The sequence below is a fragment of the Theropithecus gelada genome, chromosome 7a (genome assembly GCF_003255815.1).
Source record: "Theropithecus gelada isolate Dixy chromosome 7a, Tgel_1.0, whole genome shotgun sequence".
Taxonomy (NCBI): Eukaryota; Metazoa; Chordata; class Mammalia; order Primates; family Cercopithecidae; genus Theropithecus; species Theropithecus gelada.
The window spans coordinates 42,093,088-42,117,422 of record NC_037674.1 but is presented as its reverse complement, the minus strand read 5'-3'; positions in this window follow the sequence as shown (position 1 = coordinate 42,117,422).

Here is a 24,335-nt window from a genome sequence, read left to right as displayed (position 1 = left end):
AGGGCGTGGGGGAAGGTGCAGGAGGCTGTCTGCGCCAGGCAGCAGCAGGAAGAGGGATGGCGAAAGCACAGAGACTTGGAGGAAGAAACAAGGCCTCAGCATGAGGGCCTCAAATGTCTGTCTAAAGCCAGTGACTCTAACTACTGCCCAAGCACAGGTTATGATGTTCCACTAGGACCCTGCAAGCACACGTCATCTTTGCTGTTATCTTTTTTTTTTTTTTTTTTGAGACGGAGTCTCGCTCTGCCGCCCAGGCTGGAGTGCAGTGGCCGGATCTCAGCTCACTGCAAGCTCCGCCTCCCGGGTTCACGCCATTCTCCTGCCTCAGCCTCCTGAGTAGCTGGGACTACAGGCGCCCGCCACCTAGCCCGGCTAGTTTTTTGTATTTTTTAGTAGAGACGGGGTTTCACCGTGTTAGCCAGGATGGTCTTGATCTCCTGACCTCGTGATCCGCCTGTCTCGGCCTCCCAAAGTGCTGGGATTACAGGCTTGAGCCACCGCGCCTGGCTGCTGTTATCTTTGCTGCTATATCCCCAGGGCCCAGAACTGCCTGGCATGGAGTAGGTGCCTGACAAATATTTGTTGAGTATATTAATTCATACTTAATTCTCACAATATCCTTTTGTGATATGATTATGTCCACTTTGCAGAAAAGAAAATTAGGATCAAAAGGCTAATGCCCCTGACAGTGAGGAACAGAATTTACCATGGGTTCTTGACCTAAGTGGCCCAGTCCCAGCCAGGTGTCGGGCCTCTCAGAGAGCAACCAGGAAGGGATGGGAGCCAGGAGCATCCGTGTCCGATGGCTAGTGATAGGATGGACAGGACTCAAGTCTAGGTCTTTGGAGTCCCAATCCAGTGCTGCCCTACCCCTTCATCATTCAACAAGTGCTTCCTGAGTTCTCCTCCTCTCTGGGGAAAGGGGGTACCCAGATATGCTGACCTCCTTGCCCTGTGAAAGTGCCCAAATCTTTTACTACAGCCACCTTGAGGAAGGTTACCAAACTCCTGCCACGTGCCATGTCCTGTGATTCATTTATTCAGATATCCATCCCTTCATTCATTCGAGAAATATGTGTTGAATGCCTACTACGTGTTAGGCAGCAATCTAGTTGCTGGGTGCAGTATTAAACAAAACACAAGATTTCTGCTCTTGCAGAGTTTCTATTCCAGAAAACAGAGACAGAAAAAAAGTAAATAAACATGAATTTTAGGTACTGAGAGCTGGAGAAGTCAGAGATTTGAAGCATCTGAAGAACTCAATGCACCATTGCTGGCTTTGAAGATGGAGGGGCCACACGCAATACAGAGTGGCTGCCAGTTGCTGAGAGCAAGTCCTAGCTGACCCAGCAAGAAAACAGAGACTTCAGTCCTACAACTGAAAGAGCTAAATTCCGCCAACAACCTGAAGGAGACTGGAAGCAGATAACCTTCAGATAAGAGCCCAGCCCAGCCAACATCTTGATTTCAGCCCCTCTGAAACCCTAAGCAGAGAATCCAGTCATTCTCGCCTGGACTCTGACCCACAGAACTGTGAGCTAATCAATAGACGTCATTTTAGGCTGCTAAGTATGTGGTACTTTGTTATGCTGGAAAAGAAAACTGAGGGGGGCAGGGCAAACGATAAAAAAGAAAAAGATAAAGAAGGAACAGAAAACTGTTAACCTAAATGGAAGAAGCTGAGGCAGAATTAATATAAGTAGAGAGTTTATTTGGGCCAAGCTTGAGGGTGGCTACTTGGAAGCATATATTCAAGTTGAATGTATGCTCCAATTAGCAGTGGTTACAAGTGGGTATTTTGTTTTGTTTTGTTTTGAAAGGGGGTCTCACTCTGTCACCCAGGCTGGAGTGCAATGGCATGATCTCAGCTCACTGCAGCCTCAACCTCCCAGGCTCAAGTCATCCTCCCACCTCAGCCTCCCAAGTAGCTGGGACTACAGGTGCTGCACCACCACGCCCAGCTAATCTTTGTATTTTTTTGCAGAGGTGGGATTTTTCCCTGTTGCCCACCCTGGCCTCAAACTCCTAAGCTCAAGCAATCCGCCCACTTTGGCCTCCCAAAATGCTGGGATTACAGGCATGCATCACCCTGGTCAAAACAAGTGAGTTTTAAAGGAAAAAAGAAGAGGTAGTTCCTGAATTGTTTACCAATAATTTACATAAAATGACATAAGCTATTGATTGGCTATACATTGGTTTTGTTTTGTTTTGTTTTGTTTTTTTGAGACAGAGTTTCACTCTTGTTGCCCAGGCTGGAGTGCAATGGCATGATCTCGGCTCACTACAACCTCTGCCTCCCAGGTTCAAGCGATTCTCCTCCCTCAGCTTCCCAAGTAGCTAGGATTACAGGCATGCACCACCGTGCCCGGCTAGTTTTGTATTTTTAGTAAAGACCAGTTTTCTCCATGTTGGTCAGGCTGGTCTTGAGCTCTCGACCTCAGGTGATCCACCCACCTCGGCCTCCCAAAGTGCTGGGATGACAGGCGTGAGCCACCACGCCCAGCCACATTGTTCTTTGTGTGACCTATTCTAGGAAAATGAAGTTAATGGGTGAGGTAGCTGTCAGGAACAAAACGCCTTTAAACAGTTGTCCCCAGGCATGGGTACAGGGGAGAAGGGCCATGACTGAAGTCCCACACTCATGGCTGTCTGGGCCTGCAAGCCTCACGGAACTCAGACTGCTCTGAGCCATTTTTCTTTTCTTGAAATGAAAAGACTATGTATGGCCGGGCGCGGTGGCTCACGCCTGTAATCCCAGCACTTTGGGAGGCCGAGACGGGCGGATCACGAGGTCAGGAGATCGAGACCATCCTGTCCAACACAGCGAAACCCCGTCTCTACTAAAAAGTACAAAAAATTAGCCGGGCGTGGTGACGGGCGCCTGTAGTCCCAGATACTCGGGAGGCTGAGGCAGGAGAATGACCTGAACCCAGGAAACGGAGGCTGCAGTGAGCCGAGATCGGGCCACTGCACTCCAGCCTGGGTGACAGAGCCAGACTCTGTCTCAAAAAAAAAAAAAAGAAAAGACTATGTATAATACAGAGCATACAAGTGCCACATCACACATGAAGGTGCACGCATGGCTCACGCTCCACACACGCTACAGCCCCTTTTCTACTGTGGGCAGATCTCACCCTCAAGGTACCTCCAGGTCCCCTCAACACTTCCGGGTGTCCACCTGTCCATGGAAGCCCACCGAGGTCTGAGGGCATTTCTTGCTGGCTGGCACCAGCTGTGGCAAAGACGGCTACCTGTCTACCAAACACTGTGCTCCCTTCGCAGGTGTGGCACTGTCATTGGGATGGGCTGCCTGACCAAGGACTACATTTCCCAGGCTGCCTTGCATCTGTGTGTGGCCCCATGACTGGTTCTCACCAATGGGATGTGAGCAGAAGTAATGTGTGTTACTTCCTGGTCCAGGCAGGTAAGAAACAAATGTGTCCCACTTTCCTCGTCTATCCACGGAATGTGCAGAACGCCAAGGCCTTTAGAGGCTCGCAGAACCACAGGCTGGAAGGAGCCCGGGTCCCTGAATCACCATGGAGAAGAGAGCTATTGGGCAGCCAGGAACACCTGCATGGGATCGTTTCAGGAGTGAAAATCAGACTGTTAATGGATTAAGCCATTGAAATGGGTGTGTGTGCTGGAGGGAGTTCCATGTTACTTTAGCTGTTGTTACCCTAATACATCAGCCCTTCCTCTCCAGGCCCCTCTCCTCAGACCACTGAGAGAGGCTGGAATCCCCAGGCCTGATGTGCCCCACAGGCTGCTGCACCCCCAAGCAGACCCTGGACATAGCTATCTCCTTACTCAAGGAAGGAGGAAAACCATCGCCCCTGCAGCCACCCATGCCTGCCCAGTGGTTACCCTCTGCATGCTTGGCTCTGGGCTGGGGCTGGGGCTGGGCTTGGGGCCATCTCTGGCCCTTCCCTGTGTCCTACTCCCATACCCGACAATCACCTTGTTCAGTGTCTTCCACTCCTGAATCTCTCACATCTACACTCCCATGGCCCCCGCTCTGGGCAGGCCTCATGGTATCTCATCCAGAAGTCAGCAATGGTGCAAACTCTCTTAATACAGCATGGATTTGTACCACTTTTCTGAAAATGCCTACCTGTTACACCTCTCCCCACTCTAAAGCCTTCAATGATTCTCCATTGCCCTGTAAATAAAGCGCAGTCTAGCCTCCTCTTCCATCACAACCCCCGGACTCACCATTCCCCCGCCCCTGTGAAATGTATGAACAAAGTGCTACTGCAAAGCCACACCCTTACAATGACAATGATAATGGCCAGCTACAATGACCTTCTCCTCCTCCCAGTCTCAGACTGAAGGACTACCTATCCTTCAAGTCAGCTCCATTCCTCCCAAATGCCCCCAGCAGGTATGAGCCTCCCTTCCCAGGACTTCAGTCACATGAGTAACCTATGCTGTCCAATGCCATGTGTCACAGACTGGATTCTCTGGAAAGCCAGCTCTGCCATGTAGTTTAGGCTGTAGGGCTTTTATTAAAAAGCACCCTTGGGATCAACTCCTGTGAAGGGAAGGGAGCGAAGTTTGAATGGGCAAAGGGAGAGGTGGAGCTGTGCTGCCAGGAATTTAACTACTATGTAAATGTCGTTTACATGTATGTACTTTGTTTAGTGTAGAATTTTGTCAAGAAATATTCCTCTCTCAGAAAACCATCTCAGGTAGTTGACTCACCAGAATAATACCTTGTATCCACCTGCATGTCACTTGTCACATTCTCAGGGCTTCTGTTTATAGCTAAAAGCTGGGAGTAATTAAACTTTACAAAGTTTTCCTAATGAAGTGATGCTCAAATATTTATGGACTGAAATACATTTCATTTTATTCATTATCAGTTGCTTTCTTTTTCTTTCTCCTTCATATGACAATTATGAAAATACATCTTTAATCACGTCTGTGGGTTGGTTATATTATCTGTGAGTTTCATTTCAGAATGGTAAAGAGGCACCCACAATACTTCATATAAGAAGGGAGGCAGGTGGCCAGGCACAGTGGCTCACACCTGCAATCCCAGCACTTTGGAAGGCCAAAGTGGGCGGATCACTTGAGGTCAGAAGGTCAAGGCTACAGTGCACACCACTGCACTCCAGCCTGGGTGACAGAACAAGACCCTGTCTCAAAAAAAAAAAGAAGAAGACGACGACGATGACAAGGAGGAGGAGAATAAGGAAGAGGAGGAGGAGAAGGAGGAGGAGGAGGAGAAGAGGAAGAAAGAGAAGGAGGAGGGGAAGGAGGAGGAGGGGGAGGAGGAGGGGAGGAGGAGGAGGGGGGGAGAGGAAGAAGGAGGAGGGGGAGAGGAAGGAGAAGGAGGGGAAGGAGGAGGAGGAGAAGGAGAGGGAGAAGGAGAAAGAAAGAGGAGAAGGAGAAAGGAGGAAGGGGAGGAGGAGGAGGGGGAAAAGGAGGAGGAGGGAGAGGGGGAGAAAGAAGAGGAGAAGGAGGAGGAGGAGAGGGAGAAGGAGAAAGAAGGAGAGGGAGAAGGAGAAAGCAGGAGGAGAAGAAAGAAGAGGAAGAAAAAGGAAAGTGGAGATTGGGAAGGGGATTTCCTTGAAGGTGAGTGGGCTCAGCCCCGCAGTGGTTGTGCTGGCTGGAGCCCAGCTGACCCGCTGAGATCAGCTTCCTGGACATAGCCTGCTCTCCCTGCACTCCCTTGCCTCCCTATGGGGAGGAAGGTTCTAGTGTGAGTGATACTGTTCAGATGAAGAAACTGAGGTCACTGGACATGGTTGAGGCCGGACCCCAGCCTGCCTGAGTCCAAGCTGACCAACACACCAGGCTCCGGTGTGATCCCCACCAGCCCCAGCTAGGGTCTCCCTGCCTCCCCAACCAAGGGCCCTCAAGCACGGCAACCATTTGTTCTGTGTTTTCCAGGCTGGCCAGGCCATGTTTTAAACAGTCTGTTGTTCTGTCCACACAAATATCCTAGGACTTGTCAGTCTGTGTGTTCCAAGCCTTCCTGACCACCTACTCCATCCCACCCTCTCCGCTCAGTGCTGGAGGAGTACTCTGCACAGCTGTCTGTCACTGCTTTTACTGCACCATAGCATGGCTGCCATCTGTGGCTCCCCCTGCGTGGGAGCTCTGTGAGGGTGGAGACTCAGTCTTATTCACCGCCATGGCCCTTGACATGGTGTTACAGGAGCTGTTTGAAGAATGAATGAGTGGGCCAGTCACGGTGGCTCACACCTGTAACCCCAGCACTTTGGGAGACCAAGGCAGGTGGATCACTTGAAGTCGGAAGTTTGAGACCAGCCTGGGCAACATGGCGAAATCCCACCTCTACAAAAATTAGCCGGGCATGGTGGCACATGCCTGTAATCCCAGCTACTTGGGATGCTGTGGTCTCCCGCGTAGCCAGCTCTGCATGCATTACTCTTTCTCTATTGCAATTCCCCTGTCTTGATAAATCAGCTCTGTCTAGGCAGTGGGCGAAGTGAACTCCTTGAGCTGTTACAGGTGGGCTACTTGGCTGTGACACTAATAGTTTGGTGTTAAGAGGGTGTTAGGTAGCTGGGCGTGGTGGCTCATGCCTCTAATTCCAGCACTTTGGGAGATGGAGGCGGGTGGATCACCTGAGGTTGGGAGTTCGAGACCAGCCTGACCAACATGGAGAAACCCTGTCTCTACTAAAAAATACAAAAAATTAGCCGGGCGTGGTGGCGGGTGCCTGTAGTCCCAGCTACTCGGGAGGCTGAGGCAGGAGAATGGTGTGAACCCAGGAGGCGGAGCTTGCAGTGAGCCGAGATCGTGCCACTGCACTCCAGCCTGGGTCACAGAGCCAGACTCCATCTCAAAAAAAAAAAAAAAAATCTAGAAGCTAACCTGACTCATTTTTTTTTTTTTTTTTGAGACAGTATCTCACTCTTTCACCCAGGCTGGAGTGCAGTCTTGGCTCACTGCGACCTCCACCTCCAGGGTTCAAGTGATTCTCCTGCCTCAGCCTCCCGTGTGGCTGGGACTACATGCATCCACCACCACACCCGGCTAATTTTTGTATTTTTAGTAGAGACAGGGTTTCACCATGTTGGCCAGGCTGGTCTCGAACTCCTGACCTCAGGTGATCTGCCCACCTTGGCCTCCAAAGTGCTAGGATTACAAGTGTGAGCCACCGCGCCTGGCCAACGCTTACTTTTATTTCCTCTAGTAGCTGAGCCAGAGGGGAAGGGTGTTGCCCTGAGGTATCCACAGCAGCCTGAGGAAAGACCACAGTAAGATCCCAAGAAACTTCACAGACCTGGGACAGATAACATCAGGATTGATGGTGGGTGGACACTGCTTGCTGTGTTTTTTCTTGTTCATATTGGTATATGTCTTAGTCTGCTGTGTGTTGCTATAACAGAATATCTGAGAATAGGTAATTTATAACAAAAGAATTTATTATGGTTCTGGAGGCTGGGAAGTCCTAGATCAAGAGACCGGCATCTAGTGAGACCTTGACTTAGCCCTCTGTGCTACCTCATCACATAGGGGAAGGCGGAAGAGTGAAAGACCATGTGTGCACACAACAGAAAGAAAGCACACGTGCAAGAGAGAACAAGAAGCAGCTGAATTCACTTTTATAACAAAACTACTCTTGAAATAACAACATCAATCCACTCCTTGATGGTCTTCATGACCTGATCAACTTTTAAAGGTCTCCCCTCTCCACGTTGCTGTATTGGGGATTAAGTTTCCAACACACAAACTTGGGGGACACATTCAAACCATAGCAGTGTCGTTATTTGGAACCTTTTTGTTTTTGTACTGTTAGAAAAAGCAAATATGTATATTTTGTTAGATAGCAATATTTTCAATTTTTAAAAAAGATGTATAATTATAGGATCAAAAAAATAAGTAGAAACACTGTAATGTTAGAACTAAGTTTAATGTTAGGGCCAGGCACGGTGGCTCAGGCTTGTGATCCCAGCACTTTGGGAGGCTGAGGCAGGTGGATCATTTGAGGCCAGGGGTTCGAGACTAGCCTGGCCAACATGGTGAAGCCCTATCTCTACTTAAAAATACAAAAATGAGCCAGGTGTGGTGGTGGGCTCCTGTAATCCTGGCTACTTAGGAGGCTGAGGCAGGAGAATCGCTTGAACCCAGGAGGCAGAGGCTGCAGTGAGCTGAGATCATGCCACTGCACTCCAGCCTGGGTAACAGAGTAAGACTCCACCTCAAGAAAAAAACAAAAAACAAAAAACTAAGTTTAATGTTAGGACTAAGTTGGAGAGAAACTCCATTTTCAGTAGAAGCAGGTTTAGGTTATTCAGACCAATCTTCCTACTGAAAGCAACTTTTAAAACTTGCCACAATATTTAAAATCATCTTAAAAGCATCAAAGATCTAAGAAGATATGAAGAAATTGCCTGGCCAGTGAGCCCAGCACTGGAAGCCACTTTGACCATGGTAGAGTTTGCCAACCTTGAGAAGCTGAGCAGAGCCTATGAGAGTCTTGAGGGCATCAAGCAACAGAACTTGCAGTGAGGAAATCATCCCACACTTGGGGCTGGAAAATCCAAAGGACTTAAATTTTAAGAGTAAGGGTGAACCAGAAGCAAACTGGCCCTTGCAAGTACTACACTCTGGCTTTGAATTGCTGGGGTAGGTCAAAGTCTCAACCCTTGCAAACTGATTAAGGTGGCCTTGGATTACTAGTGCCTCCACATACCTGGCAGAAGATAACTAAAGTCCTAAATGAAGGAACAGGACATCATTTAGGCCTAAAGTAATTTCTAAGATAATGTCTGAAACAAATGTCCATCCTACAGTCAATATAACCAGGCCGGGCATGGCAGCTTATGCCTGTAATCCCAGCACTTAGGGAGGGCAAGGCAGGCAGATCACTTGAGCTCAGGAGTCAAGACCAGCCTGGGCAACATGGTGAAACCCCATCTTTACAAAAAATACAAAAATTAGCCAGGCACGTTCCCATGTGCCTGTAGTCCCAGCTATTCAGAAAGCTGAGGTGGAAGGATTGCTTGAGCCCTGGAGGTCAAAGTTGCAGTAAGCCATAATCGTGCCACTGTACTCCAGCCTGGGAAACAGAGTGAGACCCTATCTTAGAAAAAAAAAGAAAAAAAAAAAAGATAACTAGGCACACAAGGTGACAAGACAATATAACCGAGGGCCAGCTGAAACAATAGATACAACAAACAGACCCATGAGAAACTTCGTATTACACTATAAAACAAATATGCTTGTTATTTTTCATAAATAGAATAATAAGATTCCACATAAGTATGTGCTGTTATGTTTACTCAAGGGAAAGGCGCTGGAAGAGAGTGCTGGCCCCTGGACGTTGGCCTCTTGCCTGACCCCTCTCCTCCATTCACAACTCACTGTATGAGTCTGTTCTCACACTGCTGATAGAGACATACCCGAGACTGGGAAGAAAAAGAGGTTTAATTGGACTTACAGTTCCACATGGGTGGGGAGGTCTCATAATCACGGCAGAGGGCGAAAGGCACTTCTTACACGGTGGCAGGAAGAGAGAATGAGGAAGAAGCAAAAGCAGATCTCGTGAGACTTATTCACTATCCCGAGGATGGCACGGGAAAGACCAGCCCCCATAATTCAATTACCTCCTCCTGGGTCCCTCCCACAACACATGGGAATTCTGGGAGATACAATTCAAGTTGAGACTTGAATGGGGACACAGCCAAACCATATCATTCTCCCCCGGCCCCTCCAAATCTATATCTTCACATTTCAAAACCAATCATGCCTTCCCAACAGTCCCCCAAAGTCTTAATTCATTTCAGCATTAACCCAAAAGTCCACAGTCCAAAGTCTCAACTGAGACAAGGCAAGTCCCTTCCACCTATGAGCCTGTAAAATCAAAAGCAAGTTATTACTTCCTAGATGCAATGTGGGTACAGACATTAGGTAAATACAGCCATTCTAAATGGGTGAAATTGGCCGAAATAAAGGGGTTACAGGGCCCAGGCAAGTCCGAAATTCAGCAGGGCAGCCAAATTTTAAACCTACAAAATGATCTCCTTTGACTCCAGGTCTCACATTCAGGTCACACTGATGCAAGAGGTGGGTTCCCATGGTCTTGGGCAGCTCCGCCCAAGGGGGCTGAGCCTGGGGTGACCTGCCGTTCTCACCTTGAATTTCCTGCTCAGTGCAGGGCGCTCTGGAGGACGGCCACAGTGGGCGCAGTATACAGGCTTGCTCATGCCCGGCAGCACGCTTGTCAATGTCTGCTGCTGGCATCTTGACCTGAGCTCTACTGGCCGAGGAAAGCCTGAGGGTACCCCACTTCTGCTCAAGCCCTCCCATGGGTGGACATAAGATTTATTACACTACCATTTACATGTTTCGATGTGCCTGAACACACCAGGATCTCCACTGTGTCCGGCAACTGTGGAAAGTAGGCATCATTAACCCCCTTTGGCAGGCGAGAGAGGTGGACTTAGGGAGATGAATGAGCAGCCCAGTGGTTCTCAAGCTTGGCTGCACTTTGAAATCACCTGGGGAACCTTTAAAAATGAAATCTGAAGCGCCGTGGGTGGAGTCCAGGTGTCAGTAGTTTTTAAAGCATCCCAGGTGATGTTAATTTACAACCAAAATCAAGACCCACCAGACAATCCCAGGCCCACAGCCAGTGGGGAACAGAGTCTACTCAAGAATTCCAAATCTTAAGGCAGCGTGAAGAATGGGGCAGAGGTTCCTGGACCACTGGGTGTCTGGAGTCCCGCAGTGTGGAAGACGGAGCCCCACAGGACAGTCCTGGCTTCCGCAGAGCCAACTTCTCTCCTTGTCCTTCCCTGACTCCAGAACTTGAGCCCAGGCAGCCAAAGCCCAGGGGGACAATGGGTGACTCAGATGCTTCCTGTTTTCTTGGCCACAGTGGCAGGGGGATGGAAACAGCCCAGGCTGGGGTTCATGGCCTAATAGAGGGGCCTGGAGAGAGGCAGGAGGAGTGAACTGGGTAGAGTCACAGAGGGCAGTTTTCTAGCCTTAGGGAATAGAGACAAGAGTGGTTTGTTTGGTGGCCAGGTCAACAACAAAGGGACAAAGAGAGGAATAATTTGAAGCTAGATTTCTTTCTTTTCTTTTTTTTCTTTTCGAGACAGTGTCTCCTTCACTCACCCAGGCTGGAGTGCAGTGGTGCCATCTCGGCTCACGGCAACCTCAAAACTCCCAGGCTCAAGTGATCCTCCCGCCTCAGCCTCCCAAGTAGCTGGGACCACAGGTGCTCACCACCACGCTTGGCTAATTTTTTGTATTTTTTGTAGAGACAGAGTTTTGCCATGTTACTCAGGCTGGTCTTGAATTCGTGAGCTCAAGTGATCCTCCTGCCTCAGCCTCCCAAAGTGCTGAGATTACAGGTGTGAGCAACTGCGTCCAGCTGAGATTTCTTGACGTATAAGACATGATTTTCTGAGTCCTTAGGGGTTGAAGAAGAGGCCTGAGGTTCTGCTTTGGTTCAGGCAAAGCAGACAAGCTGGGAGGCTATGTGGGTCAAGGGGAAGAACTCTACGCAGGGAGGTAAAGGACCTGGGCTATTTTGTGCCTACCCTACCATGAGTGACTATGTTACCCTGGGTAAGCCCCTGGCATCTCTTAGCCTCTGCTTTCTGTCCTATGAAATGGGAAGGGGCTGGCATAAACTGAGCTCTGAGATTGTGGGAAAACCCCTAACCTCTCCCAGCCCTACAGAGCACTGTAGGCCTCCAAGAGACTTCATTTACATGGTTCTGATTCCAGGTCTGACAATAACCCTGAGAGGTGAGCACAAAAAGCACTATCATTACCTGATTGCTATGGGAAACATCAATGAACAGAGAGCCTAAATAAGGCGCCGGCCAGACCAGGTGCAGTGGCTCACGCCTGTAATCTCAGCACTTTGGGAGGCTGAGGTGGGCGGATCACCTGAGGTCAGGAGTTTGAGACCAGCCTGGCCAACATGGTGAAATCCCATCTCTACTAAAAATACAAAAAATTTACCAGGCATGGTGGTGCATGCCTGTAATCCCAGCTACTCAGGAGGCTGAGGCAGGAGAATCGCTTGAACCCAAGAGGCAGAGGTTGCAGTAAGCTGAGATCACGCCACTGCACTCTAGCTTGGGCAACAAGAGTGAGACTCCATCTCAAAAAAAAAAAAAAAAAAAAAGGTGCTGGACAAAGGTGCCCAGAGATGGGGACCCAGATACTTCTGGTGGCCCACCTTGGTCAAGTCCCCTTCCTTGGAGGACAGCAATTTGGAGATATTTATAAAAAACCATACATGTTAGAGTGCTGGCTTCAATGATCTCCTTGCTGGAGTCACCCTTGGATAATAATCCTAAATTCAGAAAAAGCTTTTTGGACAAAGAAGATGTACTCTAAAGTGAATTTTGAACCAGGTGTGGTGGCTCATGTCTGTAATCCTAACACTTTGGGAGGCTGAGGCTGGAGGATTGCTTGAGTTCAGGAGTTTAAGATCAGCCTGAGCAACATGGTGAGACCTGTAGGTCCAGCTACTCGAGAGGCAGAGGTGGGAGGATGGCTTGAGCCTGGGAGGTTGAGGCTGTGGTGAGCCATGATCACATCACTGCACTCCAGCCTGGGAGACAAGAGTGAGACCTTATCTCGAAATAAAAATTTTTAAAAAATAGTTGAATTTTGTAATAATGGAAAGGTAAACAGCCCTGATGTCCAGCCATAGGAAAAGGTACCCATGGAATGTGTATTAGCTACCAGCTGCTGAGTAACAAGTTACCCTCAAACTTACTGCCTTAAATAGCAAGCATTTATTATCTCACGGTTCCCACAGGCAGGAACGCCAGCATGCCTTAACTGGGGGCCTCTGGCTCAGGGCCTGTCACAAGGCTACAATCCAGGTCTCTACTGGGGCTGTGACCATCTCAAAGCTTGATTGGAAGAAGGTCCACTTCCAAGCTCACTCACAAGTCTGTGGCCCAGGTCCTTGGCTCTGGGCTGGAGAAATCAGTTCCTCAGTGTGTGGGCCCCTCCACGGGGCAGCTCATGACGTGGCAGCTGGCTTCCTTCGGGGTGAGCAAGACAGCAAGAGAGAGCAAGCAACGTGGAAGGCACCCAGTCCTTTGTAACCAGATCTTGGAAGTGGAAGTGACAACCCTTCATTTTTGCTCACTTCTGTTCCTCGGAAGTGAGTCACTAGGTCTAGCCACATTTGAAGGGAGAGGATTACACAGGGCGTGAATATCAAGAAGTGGGGACTTTCTTGGAGGCTACCATGTGATGTATGTGACTTTTTTTTTTTTTTTTTTTTTTTTTGAGACATGATCTAGAGTGCAGTGAGTGGTGTGATTACGGCTCACTATAGCCTCGACTACCGGGGCTCAAGCGATCCTCCTACCTCAGTCTCCCGAGTAGCTAGGACCACAGATGCATGCCACCACAGCCGGCTAATTTTTTAAATCATTATTATTTATAGAGACCAGGTCTCTCTATGCTGCCCAGGCTGGTCTCAGACTCCTGGGCTCAAGCAATCCTCCTACCTCAGCCTCCCAAAGTGCTTGGATGACAGGCATGAGCCACCGTGTCTGGCCTATGACCTTAAGTTAAATGAAGACAGCAGGATGCAAAACTGCTAACACAGGGTGATCACATCTGACTAAGAATACAATAGGGAAAAAGATGGGAAGAAATTTGTTAAAAACACCTGTGTGGGGTCGGGGAGCAGCAGGAGGGAGAGCATCAGGAAAAATAGCTAACGCATGCTGGGCTGAATACTTAGTGACAGGTTGATAGCTGCAGCAAACCACCATAGCATATATTTACCTATGGAACAAACCTGCTTCCTGCACATGGACCCTGGAACTTAAATACTAAAATACCTGAAGAGGAAAAACTCAAACAGAACACCTATCCACAACTAAAAAGCAAAGAGGAGGCCGGGTGTGATGGCTCACACCTGTAATCCTAGCACTTTGGGAGGCCGAGGCAGGTGGATCATGAGGTCAAGAAATCGAGACCATCCTGGTCAAGATGTTGAAACCCCATCTGTACTAAAAATACAAAAATTAGCTGGGCATGGTGGTGCGTGCCTGTAGTCCTAGCTACTTGGGAGGCTGAGGCAGGAGAATCGCTTGAACCCAGGAGGCAGAGGTCGCTGTGAACCAAGACCATGCCACTGCACTCCAGCCTGGGCGACAGAGCAAGATTCTCTCAGAAAAAAACAAAACAAAACAAAAAAGACAAAACAAAACAAAAAACGCTAACAGGGTCTGGATGATAAAGCATCTTTGTAAATTAGGTTTCTTGCTTTTCTATATAGAGCCAAGGGGCTGGGTAGGAAGGAATCTAGCCCCTGCTTTCCATGTTGGAGCCTGTCTAAGCAGTAAGAAGCTGTAAGTTCCCATGCTGGGACAGCCTCAGAGGATGCATGGGAGGCACATCCTACCCACCTCTGACCTTATTGCATATTCCTGGGTTTGTTGGAGCTGAGTGGGTGGGGTCAATAGAGTTGGATCCTCAGAATCACTCTTGATTTGGTGTAGAGGGGGTGACCCAGGAAAGGGAAAGCAGCTGGCATGGTGGAAAGCACCTCAAAGCTACAGTCTCAGACCTTGGGCCTGCCAATTACATGAACGTGGGCCTCATTCAGACCTCAGTTTCCTTATCCACAGAATGGGATAAAGATAAGTAATACTGCCAGGTGCAGTGGCTCACACCTGTGATCCCAGCACTTTGGGAGGCTGAGGTGGGCAGATCACCTGAGGTCAGGAGTTCAAGACCAGCCTGGCCAACATGTGAAACCCCATCTCTACTAAAAATACAAAATTAGCCGGGCATGGTGGCGCACACCTGTAGTCCCAGCTACTTGGGAGGCTGAGGCAGAAGAATCACTTGAACCTGGGAGGCAGAGGTTACAGTGAGCCAAGATTGTGCCACTGCACTCCAACCTGGGCAACAGAGCAAGACTCTGTCTCAAAAAAAAAAAAAAAAGATACATAATATCACCTTTCCTCATTCAGTGGGGTTAAATGAGATTGATTGTGCACAGAAATAGAAATATACTCAGTACGCTGTAAAGCTCTGGACCGGTGATGTTTTCTTCAGGAGTTCACCGGAGCAAATATACCTCAGTATCGCCTCTGAGCTCTCAGCAGGAGTCAGCCCTCCCCCAGCCGGGAGCAGGCCTTGCTGGCTCCCACATCCTGAACCATAGTTCCGTGCTCACCTCCAACTGGGTACATTGGTTAAATGTCTAAGTTGAATATGCTTTGGTTCAAAAGGATGAGGTTACCTCTAATGAAAGACAACATGGCAACATCCACCAAAATCACAGTTTCAGCCAGGCACGGTGGCTCACGCCTGGAATCTCAGCACTTTGGGAGCCCGAGGCAGGCAGATCGCTTGAGGCCAAGAGTTTGAGACAAGCCTGGCCAACGTGCTGAAACTTCATCTCTACTAAAAACACAAAAATTAGCTGGGTGTGGCAGTGCACACCTGTAATCCCACCTACTTGGCTAAGGCAGGAGAATCATTTGAACCCAGGAGGCAGAGGTTGCAGTGAACTGAGATTACGCCACTGCATTCCAGCCTGGGCAACAGAGTGAGACTCTGTCTCTAAAATAAAAATCACAATTTCACTTTTAGGAATAAATACACACTCACAGGTGTACACAAGGACACAGGGATATACAGGGAGAGCGACGCATTGTCCAGAAAAAAACGTCTATCCCTATGGGGCAGGCTAGATCAGTCATGGAACATCCAGGCAATGGAATGCCATGAAGCCCTTAAAAAGAGTGAGGTGGCTGAGCGCGGTGGCTCACGCCTGGAATCCCAGCACTTTGGGAGGCCGAGCAGGAAGATGGCTTGAGCCCAGGAGTCCAAGACCAGCCTAGGCAACATACATGAGACTTCATTACTACAAAAAATAAAAATTTAAATTAAAAAAAAAAGCCAGTCATGGTGGAGCGTGCTTGTGGCGCTACTTGAGAGGCTGAGGTGGGGGAATTGCTTGAGCCCAGGAGTTTGAGGCTGCAGTGAGCTATGATCCTGCCACTGCACTCCAGCCTGGGCGATGGAGCGAGACCCTGTCTCCAAAAATAAATAAAGAAATAATACCATTTTACCTTGAGGAATGGATTCTAGTTCTGACTGCCTGTGACCCTTGCCCTTTCCGGACCTCAGTTTCCCCACTGGGCACACGGACTGCTCTAGCTGTCCTCTCCCAGGCTGATGAGTGACAGCTCCACCCTCTGGGTTCTCCTTTTATCTCTCCCTCCACCTGCACCACCCCCAGGCCAGGCTCAGCTCTGATGTGAGTGGCAGTTTCTTCAGGACTCATCTTCCCCTCCTGCCCCAAACACAAGCTCACAGGTCACTCTGTTACAAGGCCTTACTGCTCATTGCTCTACAGAACCAGCTTCAGAGACAACCATAGCAAACACAAGGAGCTGTACGAGCCTTAGAATCCAGTCATTGTCTCTAAAATGTGGGGTCCCCGGTTAGTATTTTGAAACACTTCTACGGTCATCGCCTGGCCCTCGTGGCCACTTCTTCCTTCAGAAGGAGTCACCCCCATCGTCCCTCTCTGAAGAAGGACCCAGGCTCCCTCCTTCCAAGATGGTGTCCCTTCCCAGAGGAGGTGCACTGAGGCCCTCACACCAAAACCCAGCCTGCTCCTGCCCGGGGTGATCCTTCGAGCTTGTTCTCATGGCCTCTGTGCAGGGATGAAGGGGAAAACCATTCATTCATTCATCCTCAAGCAAAGAGCAGTACCATGGGCAAAGCCATGGGATTCGATGGAGCAGAAAAACAGACAAGCTTAGAGGCTATGAGGAGATGGACTCTTACCAAACAGCCTCCTAAATAAAAGTGAAACGAGGCCTATGATGGATGCTCGGAAGACAGGCTCCAGAGAATGTCCTGAGGGAGACAAACTGAGGGGCTTCTTCCCACCTTCACAGAGACTCTCCTCTCTCCCTACCCCACAGCCGCCTCCTTCCACCCTTCAGAAACTGGAAACAGAGGACTTGGCTGGGTTCTTCAGCTGTCAGCCATGGGGTTCCCCACAAGTGGAAATGGGGGGAGAAAAATGCAAGGCACAATCCTGAAAATCTCTAGGAGATGAGCTCAGGCTAAAGAGCCCTGGTGGGAGGTGCTGGATGGGCCAGTTCCAGACCTGTCACCATCATCATCATCACTTGTTCATAGCGCCAGCCTCCAGCCCTCCAACGCCCATATCCAAATCTCTGTCCCTCCCCACACCTCCGCCCTGCAGGGGTCCCAGGCAGCAAGGCCACTGCCGTGTGAGATATTTCAGTTTGGAATTGACGTTTTACTGCCAATGCCAGTGTCTGCACCATGACAGGAATTCGTGTGCACGTGTGTGTGTGTGTGTGTGTGTGTACACATGCATGTTATACACATAAGTCCATACTCTGTGGATAGGATGTCAATTCATTCCAGATTTACTGGAACAAACTCAATCTCACATAGTTGGACACCACAAACCATGAAAATGTCCAGAAAATTCCAATATGATTACTTCTTTGTGCAGTACTCCTTCAGTCTTGTTCCAAAAAAAAGAAGGATTTGAGAACCAGCTTGCAGAGGTGTATACCTCAGACAGGTTTTAGAATCACAGACAAAAGGAGCAGCTGGGAGGGAGAGTAAGATGTCATGCAGAAATGCGTAACCCAAGTCCTGTGCGCATGCTGGAGACCGGCCACAAATGCATCTCAGAATTTCCAAGTATCCAGAGCTAAGAGGGAAACAAGATGACATGGATTTCAGTTCCTGAGAACTTTGGGAATTTCCCCCAAAAGTCCACAGAAAGGAGAGGTGGCGCAATGCAGCGTTAGAGGGGAACAGATTCACGTTCCATATCTTAACAGTGGTTTGGTGACACGAGTGACTGCGTTTGAAAAAATTCACACAATAGCACATTTAAGAATTGTGCCTCTCACTGTAAGCAAATGTTACCTCAAAAAAGAACTGGAAACAAATACAGTTCATGATGCTGCTACTGAAGTGCTTAGGGCTGAAGTGGTCTGATAAGGGACACATGGCATGTGAAGAAGCAAGTACAGTAACAGGTAGAATCTCGGCCGGGCGCGGCGACTCATGCCTGAAATCCCAGCACTTTGGGAGGCGGGTGGATCACCTGAGGTCATGAGTTCGAGAGCAGCCTGGGCAACATGGTGAAACCCTGTCTCTACTAAAAATACAAAAATTAGCTGAGCGTGGTGGCGCACGTCTGTAATCCCAGCTACTTGGGAGGCTGAGGCAAGAGAATCACTTGAACGCGGAGGGCAGAGGTTGCAGTGAGCCGAGATCGCACCACTGCACTCCAGCCTGGGCGACAAGAGTGAAACTCCATCTCAAAAAAAAAAAAAAAGAGGTGATGTCATCTCTGAAAAAATGTCCCGGCCAGGCACGGTGGCTCAAGCTTGTAATCCCAGCACTTTGGGAGGCCGAGACGGGCGGATCACGAGGTCAGGAGATCGAGACCATCCTGGCTAACCCGGTGAAACCCCGTCTCTACTAAAAAATACAAAAAACTAGTCGAGCGAGGTGGCGGGCGCCTGTAGTCCCAGCTACTCGGGAGGCTGAGGCAGGAGAATGGCGTGAACCCGGGAGGCGGAGCTTGCAGTGAGCTGAGATCTGGCCATTGCACTCCAGCCTGGGCGACAGAGCGAGACTCCGTCTCAAAAAAAAAAAAAAAAAAAAAAAAAAGTCCCCTTCCCGTGGAGCCAGGGCCAGCATCTGTGTTTTTTTGTTTTTTGTTTGTTTGTTTGTTTGTTTTGAGGTGGAGTCTCACTGTGTCGTGCAGGCTGGAGTGCAGTGGCCCGATCTGCACTCACTGCAAGCTCTGCCTCCCGGGTTCACACCATTCTCCTGCCTCAGCCTCCCGAGCAGCTGGGACTACAGGCACCTGCTACCACACCTGGCTAATTTTTTTGTGTTTTTAGTAGAGACGGGGTTTCACCGTGTTAGCCAGGATGGTCTCAATCTCCTGACCTTGTGATCTGCCCACCTTGCCCTCCCAAAGTGCTGGGATTACAGGTGTGAGCCACTGCGCCCAGCCTTTTTTTTTTTTTCTTTTTTTTAAGACATGGTCTCACTTTGTCACCCAGGCTGGAGTGCAGTGACATGATCTCAGCTCACCGCAACCTCTGCCTCCTGGGTTCAAGCAATCCTCTATCCTTGCCTCCAAGTAGCTGGGACTACAAGTACGTGCCACCACCCCTGGCTAATTTTTGTATTTTTTAAGTAGACACAGGGTTTCACCATGTTGGCCAGGCTAGTCTTGAACTCCTGACCTCAGGTGATCTGCCCACCTTGGCCTCCCAAAGTGCTAGGATTACAGGCATGAGCCACCGCACCCAGCCACAATTCTTTCAATGTTTCTATATGTTTGGATATTTCATAATAAAAAGTTGAGGGCTCTGAGAAATTAAGTGGGCTTTGGGAGTTATCATCCACACCCAAAAGACTAAAAGTTGTGAGTTTTGTCCACAGAGTCAGAGCTGGCAGCAGGCCACAAAACCAGTTGAACCCCGACATGTTTCCCACGGGCAGTGATGGGCTCAGAGGTGCAGAGCTGTGGCTTCGGCAGAGCAGAAGCAGAGAGGCCTGGCTCCCCACAGAACCACAGCCTCCCAGGGTTTTGGTGTCACCCAGTCAAAGCTCTCTGACCATAGAAGTCCTGTGCCAGGCCATCAGGGAGCGTCTGCCCTTGAGGCTTTGCACCCCGGACATAACGCTCTTGCAAGTGGCAGCACTGGACTTCAGCCTGGACAGTGTGATGGGATCCTTTATGGGGGCTTTCCTCTGTGCCAGGCACTCTGTTAGGTATTACATCTGTCATGTCATTTAACATTCAAATGACCTTATGAAGGAGATACTATCATCATCCTCTTTTATACATGAAAAACAGGGCCCAAAGAAGGGCAGTAACTTGTTTATAACCACTCAACTGGCAAACGCCGAACTGGGATTCAATGTCATATTTGACTCGAGTCCTTGACCCTAACCACTGCTCTCTTCCATTCCACCTGCCGCTCTCTCTTGTTGCTTCCCCTTTCCTCCTCACCCCCTCCCTTCAGAGGCCTGTCCAGACAATTCGTCTGTCCTCCACCCTCAGAAGAAAGCTCGGTAGAAATTCTAAGCTTAGGCCCTGTATTAGCTCATTCTCACACTGCTATAAAGAACTGCCCAAGACTTGGTAATTTATAAAGAAAAGAGGTTTAATGGACTCAAAATTCCACATGGCTGGAGAGGCCTCAGGAAACTTACAATCACAGTGGAAGAGGAAGCAAGGTATGTCTTACATGGGCGGCAGGCAAGAGAGAGCACATGTGTGAAAGAGGAATTGCCAGACATTTATAAAATCATCAGATCTTGTGGGAACTCCCTCACTATCACGAGAACAGCAAGGAAGACACTGCCCCAATGATCCAATCACCTCCCACCAGGTCTCTTGCTTGACACGTGGTGATTATGGGGATTACAATTCACAATGAGATTTGGGTGGGGACACAAAGCCTAACCAAATCAGGCCCAAAGTACTGTTAGTAACCCCTAATCCCCCGACTCACCCAACCACCCAACTCCAGGCTCTTCAGGACAGCTCTGTACCCTGGGGATGGGGGGGGGCCTTCCCCCAACACTCCTTGGAGCCACACACACACACACACAGGTACACATGTAGTCAAGCGTGCATGCACACACACCATGACCTCCTGCTGGGCCAAGCCAGCCCCACTCTCATCCCTGCAAACCCCCTTCATCCATCTCAGCATTTTCAGGGCTGCCCCTAACAGATTCCCTGCCTACCAGAAAACCAAAACCTTGAAAAAAGCCTCTTTACTAGAGTCCCAGAGCTAAGAAAGACTTCAGACATCTGTAGCCAGCCTCCTCTTCATTACTGAGGAGGAAATGAAGACCCAGCATGGGACAATGGCAGGTCCAATGTCACTCAGTAGGCAGAACTGAACCTTGTCTCCTGCTCCTGATTCTGACCCTGGGGTTTGCTCCCTTAGCTCAGGGCTGGGCAGGGCTGAATTGGGCTGCCGGGCTGGTGGTGTGAAGACTGGGGAGGTTGGGGTAGGGGACCGAGAGACCACGCTGGAGAAAGACCAGCTCCTAGGGCCAGAGAAGAGAATTGCTGAAGCTGGGCCCAGCAGTGTCTACTGGGATGATCCCGAAAGACAGGCTCTCAGTTTATGGATTGGAGCCTCAGACCCAGAGAGAGGAATTGCCTGGCATTGATCCCACAGTCTGTTCCTGGCAAGATGGAGGTGGGACTCAGTTTCCCTGAATCTCCAGTGTGCTCTCACTACCACTCCTCGATTTGCTTCTGATGATCCTGAGGCACAGAGCAGGCTGGGACCTTCCCCAGCAATCACCCTCTTCGTGCTCCCAGAACTGAGGACCAGACCCTTTGCCTTTACAAAGCCTGTCTCTAAAAGTCACTACTGTCTCTAAAAGGGATCAGGCTACGGCCTGGGCCCCCACCTCTGTAGCCGCTTGCAGGGAGGGAAGAAAAGGAAGCCACAGAAGCCCAAGAGCCACTTAAGGCCTGGCCTCAGGGACTTCGGCCCCACTGCTGAGGGAAAGGTCTCAACCTGGCCAAGCACTGGGAGCCCAGGCCTTAGACAGGGCCTAGGCAGCTTCAGGGGAGTGCATATGGAGGAGGGGAAGGTGGGGATGGCTTAGTCCACTTGTGCTGCTATAACAAAATACCTCAGACCGGGTCATTTACAAACCAACAGAAACGTACTTCTCACAGTTTCAGAGTCTGAAAATCCAAGATGAGGACACCAGCAGGTTTGCGTCTGGTGGGGTCTGCTCTCTGCTTCCAAGGTGATGCCCTGTGGCTGAACCCTCCTGAATGGATGAGCACTGTGTCCTCACATGGGGGAAAGGACAGAAGGATGAAGGGGGCCCGGCAGGTTCCCTCCAGCCCTTTTATGAGGTCACTAATCCCATCCCTGAGGACTCCACCTCTTAATACTATCACATCAGTGATTAAGTTTCAACATATGAATTTCGGTGACACGTTCAGAGTAGTGCAGGGGCTTATCCACCCTCATTCCAGCCAGAGCCAGGCTTGGAGTCCATGGGAGGAAAACAGGGCCTCAGAATGATGGAGGCTGTGTCTGCAGCCAGACCCCAGGCTGGCTGACCAGCCCCTCCAACACAAACACTGGCCCTGGCTCCTTGGGAAGGGGGCATTTTTCAGAGATGACATCAGCTTTGCTTTGCTTTGCGTTTCCCTTTTCTTTTCTTTACTTTTTTTTTTTTTTTTTTTGAGACGGAGTCTCGCTCTGTCGCCCAGGCTGGAGTGCAGTGGCGCGATCTCAGCTCACTGCAGCCTCCGCCTCCCGGGTTCACGCCATTCTCCTGCCTCAGCCTCCCGAGTAGCTGGGACTACAGGCATCCGCTACCATACCTGGCTAATTTTTTGTATTTTTAGTAGAGACAGGGTTTCACCGTGTTAGCCAGGATGGTCTCGATCTCCTGACCTCATGATCCACCCGCCTTGGCCTCCCAAAGTGCTGGGATTACAGGCGTGAGCCACCGCACCCGGCCCTTTCCTTTTCTTTTCTTTCTTGAGATGGAGTCTCACTCTGTCACCCAGGCTGGAGTGCATTGGTGCGATCTAGGCTCACTGCAACCTCCGCCTCCAGGGTTCTAGCCTCCCGAGTAGCTGGGATTATAGGGATGCGCCACCATGCCCGGCTAATTTATATATATTTATATGTATCTATATCTATATATAGAGAGAGATTTTTTTTTCTTTTTTTTTTTTTTTTTTGAGACGGAGTCTCGCTCTGTCGCCCAGGCTGGAGTGCAGTGGCCGGATCTCAGCTCACTGCAAGCTCCGCCTCATGGGTTTATGCCATTCTTCTGCCTCAGCCTCTCGAGTAACTGGGACTACAGGCGCCCGCCACCTCGCCCGGCTAGTTTTTTGTATTTTTTAGTAGAGACAGGGTTTCACCGTGTTAACCAGGATGGTCTCGATCTTCTGACCTCGTGATCCGCCCATCTCGGCCTCCCAAAGTGCTGGGATTACAGGCATGAGCCACCGTGCCCAGCCTATATATTTTTTTTTGAGATGCAGTTTCGCTCTTTTTATCCAGGCTGGAGTGCAATGGCGCAATCTTGGCTCACCGCAACCTCCACCTCAAGGGTTCTAGCGATTCTCCTGCTTCAGCCTCCCTAGTAGCTGGGATTACAAGCATGCACCACCACACCCAGCTAATTTTGCATTTTTAGTAGAGATGGGGTTTATCCATGTTGGCCAGGCTGGTCTCGAACTCCTGACCTCAGGTGATCTGCTCACCTCAGCCTCCCAAAGTGCTGGGATTACAGGCGTGAGCCACCATGCCGGGCCACCATCAGCTCTTAAAGTCATATGTTTCCTGCCTACCTCAGCCCAAGGAACAGAGTCCCCAGAGCCCACTCGCCTGTCCAGCGAGCGGCCTGCTCACCCCTTAGGACACAGCCTTGCCTGGGTACTGCAGGGCAGATGCAAACAGAGAGAAGATACCAACCTCCCAGGTCCCGAAACATATCTCAGGGCCTTTACTCTTGCTGTCCTTCCACCTGTTCCAATGCCTTCCCCACTGTGTGCTTCCACAAACGCCTGGCAAATGTCTCTGCATCTTTCAAGTGTCATGTCCCTTCGAAGCCAGCCCCACACCCCGAGCCTCTCAGCGTTCCATCCCTCCATCCATTACAGCCCTGGCCACCCTGCACAACATCCACAACCTCCCCCTTCCCCTCCATGCTCGCCTCCTGTCCTCATGAGACTCCTAGCTCCAGAGGGCATAGGCCAAGTCCTACTTTACTCTGGCCAGGGCCTCTTGGGGACTCAGGAAATGTTTCTTGAGGAAAGGCTAGAGGGCAGACAGGTAGGAAATCTGGTGGGGGAAATATCCTTATTGACACACCCCCATCCAATCACTACATTTTTGATAAGGGACCCAGCCCTGGCATCTACTTTGAGAATCACTCCTGCCCCCATGAAAGCGCCTGGGGAACGTCAGAATTTGGGAATAAATATCTTAGTGCCTTCACCACAGGCATCACCAGGGAAAGCCCAAGGGACCTGGCCCCGTCCACCAGCTGGGCACCCCAGGAAAGAAGCCTCCCCCACAGCAAACCCACCCCACCACCCCCAGCCTCCCTCAGCAAACCTCCGCACAGTTGCTAGGTAGCGAGGCCTGAAGGAGCTCTCCAGTTTCCTCAACCTCAAACGGGTCCAGTAATAGCACCACCCTCAGAGCAGGGCCACCACGAGGCCAGGGTCAGTCCAGATGGGGCCAGCTTTTGTCCACACAGCAGTACAAGCCTGCCCTTGCTGGAGCCCGGAACCTTCCGCCCCACCGCAG